Source organism: Melospiza georgiana, chromosome 4 (genome assembly GCF_028018845.1).
Source record: "Melospiza georgiana isolate bMelGeo1 chromosome 4, bMelGeo1.pri, whole genome shotgun sequence".
Classification (NCBI taxonomy): domain Eukaryota; kingdom Metazoa; phylum Chordata; class Aves; order Passeriformes; family Passerellidae; genus Melospiza; species Melospiza georgiana.
In genome coordinates, this window is record NC_080433.1 from 22,289,904 (window position 1) to 22,298,334 (window position 8,431).

An 8,431-nucleotide genomic window follows, 5' to 3' on the forward strand; every position below is an offset into this window, starting at 1 on the left:
CCGGGGCGCAGGGCGCAGTCAGCCCCGCTCCCCCCGCGGCGCTTCCCGCGACGCCGGCAGCGCCAGGGCCGGCGGTCGGAGGTGGCGGTGGCCGTGGCGGCGGTGTCCCGGCGGGGCGGGGCGGCGCGGCCGAGCCGGGGCGGGGCGCGGGCGGACAAAAGGCGCCGTCGGGCAGGATCACCGCCGAGAGCGGCCGGCGCGGGGGGCGCGGGGAGCCCCCTCTGCTGACGCTGCCGTGTGCCCGCGACGCGGCGGGGACTGCGGGCCCAGGTGAGCGGCGGGGCCCGGCGGGACGCGGGCGGCGCCTTTCCGCGCGGGGAGCGGGGGGAGCCCGGCCGCGCTCTCCGGGCAGACCCAGGCTGCGCTCCTGGGGCGCTTCGGGGTGCCGAGGGCTGCCGGCGGTGCCGGGACCCGCCGTCTCACCTGTTCCCCGGCCCCGCGGCGCGCCCCGGGCCACTCACGGGCAGCACCTCCGCGTCTGCGGCTCCGGGAGGCGGGATCGATGCCCTGTAGCGAACGCGGCGGGCGGGGATGGACGCTGTGCCCGCGGGCGGGAAAGCGCCCGGCCCCGGCTGCTTGGCCCCGGCAGGGAGCCGCGTCCCTCCGAGGATGCTGCGAGCACCCGTGCGCTTTGTACTCAACTACGGTGTTCTAAGCAAATGAAGAGCGGAGTGCCTGTACTTTCACTCTTAGCAAAGCAGGAAATGAGCTCTCAAAATAAGTCCAAGATATTTAGCAAAATATGCCAGAGTTACACATAAAATATCCCTGAATAACTCGTTTACCATGTCTGTGTACGTTTAAAACGGTGCTGTTGATGACAGGAATGATCTGCAACAGCAGAGATAGAAAGAAATCTGTACAGCAATGTATACTCAGTCGCGTTTAAGTCATTTCACAAGGAGTGATTTCATCAGCGTGGTGAGTTCTGTGATTAAACAGATTTTGAGGTGTTTAATTGGAAAGTATTAGCCTGAGGTTGCTTCTTAAGGCCATAGCAGAAAGACACACGTGTATAACAGGAAGACAGAGTAGATTACATTGTCATTTTCTGTCACAGATACATGGACAAAGTTATTTTGAATTAAAATATTGTGGACACATTAATTTTTTTCATTTAATGCATAATGGATGAGAGTTGGCAGTGAGTATAATGAAGAAGAAAATCAGTCTTTATGCAAGGTGTTTGATATCTTCTGATGTAAAAATGTCACCTCTGTGGAGAACACAATCTCTCTGAAAAAAAAAAATTAACAAAATTGCCGACTTCTTCTGTTTAGTAGGTGTCTGTAGTAGTTCTTTTTAATGATTTCTGTATCAATAGGCTATTGACCATAACACCATTTAGAACAGACTAAAAAAAAGAAATTTGAATGTACTCAGCTTCTGCAGGGTAACAGCCTGCTGGGCAAAACAAGAGCTGGTGGGAGTAGAATAGGAACTGTGAGCTTGACACAATACAGGAAATCTAAGTAAAACTACAAACAGCATGGCATTTGAATTCTCTGTACTGATGTTCAGAACAAGGACAGCATCAATACTGAGATAAATTTGAGTTCTTTGACTCACAGTCACGCTGTTCTTGCATACCAACAGTTTCTCTCACCTTCCCAACGTGGCAGCAGTGACTGGGATTCCAGAGGCACCTGTAGAAGATGCCACCAAAGGTCTTAGAAGATGATGAGTTTTCTGACCACAAGTCCAGTAAAGTGTCCCCAAATGGGACGGGCTGGAGGTGCAAGGTGACAGTGTGGGTGCTGTGCTGTGCAGTGCTCAGGGGACCAGGGATGGAAAATACAGCCCATGGCTCTCCCAAGTGTGCCAGCTTTTTAATATTATGAATTATCAGGTTTAAATTAAAAGTGTTATTTGGTCCATTAAAGCTCAGCACCTGCCCCAGTATTTTTATAGGTTATGACCTTGGTGGCCAGCATCCTTGAATTCTACATTTAATATCAAGGCATGAATCCCATAATCTATCTGCTGAGGATGCAAGCAGGTTCACTGCAGGTACTTCACCCTCCAAGTGGATGGAGTGGTTGAACAAGGTCTCAAAAGTACATCAGATTTTAATTTTTAATGTGATTGAACACATCTTAAATTTAAGACTCAGATTTTACTATGTAACTGCATTAATAATTATGAGTTTTCCACAAACTTTTTTGAACACCAATAATAACTTTTCTGTCTGAATAGTTTATTTTAGGAGCTTTCAAAATTAAAAAAATCTAAGACACAAAATTTTGGAGTAAATGTGAACAAAGAAACATTTTTCCATTCATAGATTATTGAACCATATATATTGTCATACTTACCTCCAACAACTTGGCCATACAATTCTATAATCAATTTTAAACAAGTTTTTACTTATTACATAACAATCTTGACCTTTTGGTGAGATAGAAAGGTACAAAGGGCAGAAGATGTTTTGAAAAGGAAATGTAAATGTTGGGGCAGAATCTGACTCAATCTAACCTTAAGTCCTTATCAGCAAGTAGATATCCCTGAGATGGGTGGTGGTGTCACAAAAAACCCCCAGAACAGAGCCTGGCAGAATATGTGTGTGGTTTCGGGTTTTTTTACTAGAATAGTTTCACTGTGGTATCAATATATTCTTATTGTCAAGGTTCTTAGCCCTTCCCATGAAACCTCTTGGGAACTCAGTGTGGTGATTTTGATAGAAGCAGACACTCGTTTCTTTTCAGTTTAGAAGCCATTGAAATAGGTTTGTGAGAACTGAAGGAGTCCATAGACTCTTTAAGGAAAATGATACTTTATAGGCTTATCGAATGATGGCTTTTCAATGCAGACATACCTGTGCTTTCTACTCTTTAAAGTGGAAATCTCTTGTTCCCTACAGTCACAATCTCTGTCACAGTAAGGACTGGGGCTCTCTGAGTGCTCTAACAGACAACATGGAAATGCTGATGATACATAAAAATCTTGAAGTTCTTGAAGTCTTGACTCACTCAGAGACCCTTAAACATTTTCAGTAAAGACTGAAATACAAAATATCTGTATGTGCTCTTTGCTGTAAAAGGTTTCCTCCATTTAAAGTCTGCTGTATGCATTTCTCTTGCTACTGAGGTTACAGAACTTGCTTAGGAACACTTTTTTTTTATTTTTAAATATAATCAAATGCTTAATTCCTATTCTCTTTTAGGGTAAGAGAATGTCTGTTACATTCCCAGTGGAGGCATGTTATCATACTAACTTACTGAGCATAAAACCAGAAATTAAGTAAAATGTAAGAAGTATGTGTGTATTTTTTAGATTTACAAAGTGTCCCTTAATAGCTGTTTGAGGCAATATTAAGAAGTGTTTTGTGTAAACAGACTCCAAGGTCATGTTAAGCTGACTGAGAACATGGTAGGAGACAAAGAATTAATTTATCTTTGCTCCTTGACCTTATACTGATTTAAGAGTTCATCTAGCACCCTGGGTTAACTAACCTGCACAAAATGAGTAATGATGACTTAACCTCTCATCTTTCTAAGAGAAGCTCAGGTTGCTGATGGTTACATTGCAAGGTTTTGCCCTGAGCTGTGGTGGTTCCCAAGGCAGGTGTCCCAGTGAGGGAGGGGCAGGATCTCTTGGTGCCCATGGGCTGTGTGCTGCCCATGGCTCACAGTGTCTGGGCTGCCAGGGAAGAGGCCAGAAGTTGAGGGCAACTGCTGCTCATTGACAGAGGTCACAGGAGAGCCTACAGAAAACCAAACAAAAAATACCCGAGATTTTAAAGTGTATATTCCTGCAAGCCAAATATTGCTGTTTCTCTGAAACCTTAACTAGCTCTTAATCTTCAGTTGCTATGTCAGAGACTTGTCCTTGTAAAATAGCACAGAGATTTGTGCTTGTAGCCATGAGGATGATGTCATGTTTTGAAAGAGGTGGCTATGGATTGAAGATATACATGCAAACAACCAAGCCTCTATTTGTTTTTCATTTAAATTTAGTTTGCATGGGCAGCTGGTAGAATCTGAAGCAGTTTGAGATAGGCTTTGATACAGTGGGGGTAAAGGATGAGGGTCCTGTCTGTCAGTCCATATTTATGTAGGCAGGCACTGGGAATTTTGAGCCTGGACACTGGAATTAGATTATCAGTAGTGGTTTTCTGTTTTCATAACCAGTTTTAAAATATAGTAAATAATATGTTGGTGTATTTCTAGCTTTACGGTGTCACATCTACATAAAATATGTCAGGTTGTATGTGTAAGACATAAAGTGCACATAAACTGCATTGATAAGTTGTGAAATACATAAGGATAATATATAAACTATAACTAATGCATTCAGTGCATTGTAGTAAAGAATCATTGTGCCTGTCTTTAAAATCTGTTAACACAGCAAATCTAATTGAACTGACTACAAGTAAATTTCAGATCCTTTTATTTTCCCCAACTCACCTGCTGGCTTGCCTGGTTTAGCAATGTTCCTTTTCCAAGAAGATTTTCTGTTCTCTTTTGCTAGATTAAAAAACACCCTCACAAATAAAACCAACCTGACTATGCAAAGTAAAGACATCATCAACATAATCTTTCTACTGAAGATGCTTCATTATTCAATCAGTCTTGTGTTCATAAATTGCCATAATTTCCATCATATAATTAGGCATTTGGAGAGCTGTTTTTAAAATTTGGATCTAGACGTCTTTTCATCAGAACATTATGTATTTGACTTGAAATACATTATTTATTCTGCTGAAGGCATTTTACCATTGAAACTAAGGTTTAAGCACGCTCAGTCAAAGCTTTACAGGGAAGTTTGAGCTTTTTTGATCGGGTTGCTTGTTTGGAAATGATCTCTGTTGCTGTCATGGGGTCATGCCAATGCCTCCTCAGAGGTGTTGTGAGGTGGACACTTACTCTCTGAATCACAAGCAATTACTCACAAACATGTACAACCTCTTTGGTTTCTGTATACCAAAATCAGTTTGCCTTTTCTTCCTGTATAAATGAGAGAAAGAAGGGAAGGGTGAGATGGAGTGGTGGAAGATTAACACATCCTGCTGTGGAGAAGGATAGACACTCCTCTTGATCAGCTCTGCACAGATCCAGACCTGAGGAACACAACAGGTCCATATTAATGTAGCTTTTCTGTGCATTTCTATATTACACCTGTAAGTCCAGATTTTTTAAATGATGACAGAAATCAGTAAATGGCCTGAAGACAGCTAATTCTCAAGAAGATAATTGCTAAGCTTTGCTCTGAATCTAAATTAGACCCATCCTGTACACCTTCAAGACAGTGACCCTCCCAGACTACCTTTGCCTCAGTACTGCCCATCCTGTAAAATACATTTGAACACCCCTGCTTGCTGGATGGGCCTTGCATTGAGGCAGCTTGGTGGGCAAAGCCAACATACAAGGCTGCAGCTGAGCTGTGGAGAGCATGATCCAACAACTCTTTTTTAGCCTGTGGGAGGAAGGTATTATCATGGTAACAGGTGTGAGGTAGCATATGTTGCACTTTGGGCTTTTGTTGTGGTATTGTATGGTTTGTTTACATGTCTGAGTTCTGTACTCTGTTGACTTATTATAGGTCTTTTTCAGGACGCAGTTTTCGTCTCACACATATATAGACATTTCCGTTGTATGGCCCTGTGAATGTGAAACTAACATCGAGTCTAGAAATGAAGAAAAAAAAAGAGAAAAAGAAAATACTTTTTTTAGTACTTTTTCCTCCTCACTATGTTGTTGTGAAAGCTAAAAATAGTAATATATGTGCAGGAGACAGGTGACCTTTTGTGCTTGGTCTTAATACATTTTATCCACTACAGCACTTGTTTTACTAGATAACTTTTAACAACTCTCTGAACTGTGAAGAAACACAATTAATACATTTCTATTGGCACCCACAGGCTACAGGAGTACACCATGACATCCCTAGATGTTTACTTTGTACATGTGAGCCAAACAGTTGGCTTGTTAAACCTCTAAAAGTCCAGCACTACGTGCTTTGACTGTTTCTCTGTGCAGCCTACTGAGATTAACTGCATCCAGAGAACGGACACTTTAATTGTCCAAGGGAGTACTTCAGCATCCCTGGGATCCTCCAAACCCTGCTCTGCCATTCCCCGTTTCCCATTTATGGATCTGCAGGACGCCTTGGAGCTCCTGCCCAAGCTCTGGTGGAGTTCTCAAACCAGGAGCTGCCCTGTGTCACCCAGGCCGTACTGCAGTAGTGTCACACTGGACCTTGCACCAGAAAGTGACAGGGATGTACTTGTGGGAACGTGATCAGCCCTTGGCCTTCACTAACACTCAGTAACCCTCTGGTCTAGATGTTGGTCTAGATGGGAAATGGAAGATCTGTTCAAGTATCTGCTGCAGTGAATATGGAATGATTTAATGTGACACAGTTTCACTCCGGTGCGTGTATGAATCCTTGGCTCCTGATTCAGAGCTACAAAGCCCTTGGGGTGACTGGGTATCTGGAAATCAGGTATGGTGCTGGAATGCACAAAGTTCCTCTATGGACATCAACCTTTTTTTCCCCTGACTTTTTGTTTTTTGGATGTAAGAGAGAGAGACACAGCAATACATAAAGGAACAGGGCATCTTTTGAAGGAAATACAGCACCTAAAACTACTGTCTCTTTTTAAAAAAATATTATCTGAATTAAAAGAGCCCTTTAGCTCACCTGTAAAATACATTCAGATAGGTGTTGTCTTGGAAGGAAGGCTGTGGTATTTCCCCTTAGAAAGAGGGTTGAGTCACACAACTCCCCTCAAAGATGGTGGATTAAAATTCAGAGGACCTGATCCCAGCTTCTCTTTGTCATGGCTAAAATCACACAGCTTTTCAGAACTTTCAGAACTCTGGACATATTTTAAACCCTAGATTCTAAACATCTTTGTAAGTAAAGCAGAAATGCTACAGATAGAAGGAAAAAAAATCCAGAAGATGAAACTACAAACTGTATAAAACACAATATCTGCCAGCTGACACTGGTCTGTAACATGCTTTTCTCCAGCCACATTAACACCACTGTCCACTGTAAGAGGATCCTACCCTTCTGTAAACCAAACCTATTTTCATTTATTTAGTATCACATTTTTGTGAGTTTGCTTATGCAGTAATGTATACACATTAGTTATGAATAATTTTGCTTTGTGGAAAATGTAAACTTCATCTAAATATTGAAAGGAGATCACAAAGGCCCTAACCTCATCCCAAGTGAAAAATTTAAAGGTTTTAACAAGACTGCAGCAACGTAGCAAACCAAATTCATACCAAGCAGCATTTTGACATTACCTTCTGCTTGGTTTAGTTTAATTTCTGAGAATATTTTATTTGCATTTTATTCATTTGACCTGCTGAGAGAGTGTTTAAAATGAGAAAGAAATCAAGCCAGCAGAACTTCTCTTTGTTGCTGTCCAGGATCACTCCATCAACAAAAGGGATCCATTTTTTAATGATAGAGCCAGGAAGCAAAGAAACCATGAAAAAGCTGGCCAAACCCAATGCCAGATAAAACCAGAGCATCTCCAGAAGGTTGTCATTAAGTTCCTCATCAGGCAGAGCCTTCCACTACAGCAAGTGTCCAAGGACGTGTGTAATTGGAATAATCCCCATCCACAGCTCTGATGTTGTTTGCCTTGATAAACCAAATAAAACAATCCTAATGACTACAAAAACATCAGCTCTGCTCTCCAAACACTGCTCTCTGTGTTACACAAATGCTTGCAATATTAGACACAAGCCACATGTGCTGAAACCTGTTAAATTTTGACATTGATTTTGTGGTACTGGTTGTGAATAACTTTCCCATTGTACAAGCAAGCAGCTCTGCTGATTTTACTGGTTCCTACTGTCTGCTCCTTCATGTGGAAAGCTACTAATGGGTTTAAATCTTTCTTATATTTATTTCTGTGGTGAGTTGCTTGTAATTTCCATGTTGGTAGCCTCCAGCTGAAGAAGATATGTAAATTTGGACCTGAATTAGACTTAGGAAAACCTGTTCAAGTTTGTTTTAGGTACTTTTCTGCCTGGGGTTCTCCATGGGTTAGAGTGATTTAATGCCAGGCAGGTTGTTGCAAACAGCATAGGAAAGCATCTTGTACTAAGTGAAACTACTGAGAAACTATACTTGTCTACATTAGTTATATTTATAGAGATTTTCCAATTTCTGAGCTGTTTTGAGCCAGTATAAAGTAGCAGCCATCTAAATGCTGCTTGTTTGATTTGCTGGACATCTGCTGGGTCACTGAAACTTTCCTTTGACTACTCTTAAAATAGTAATCTTAGAAATACTCATGTTCTGACTGGAGAAGTAAAAAGAGTAACTTTAATAGCACTTTAAACGATTTCCACCTAAACTGAAAGACCTTGCACAACATGAAGCCCTGAGGTTGTCTTTCATGACTTGTTGCAGAGTAAGATGTCTCAAATCAGGAGAAGCCCCAGGCACTTTGTCCTCTCCAGCTACC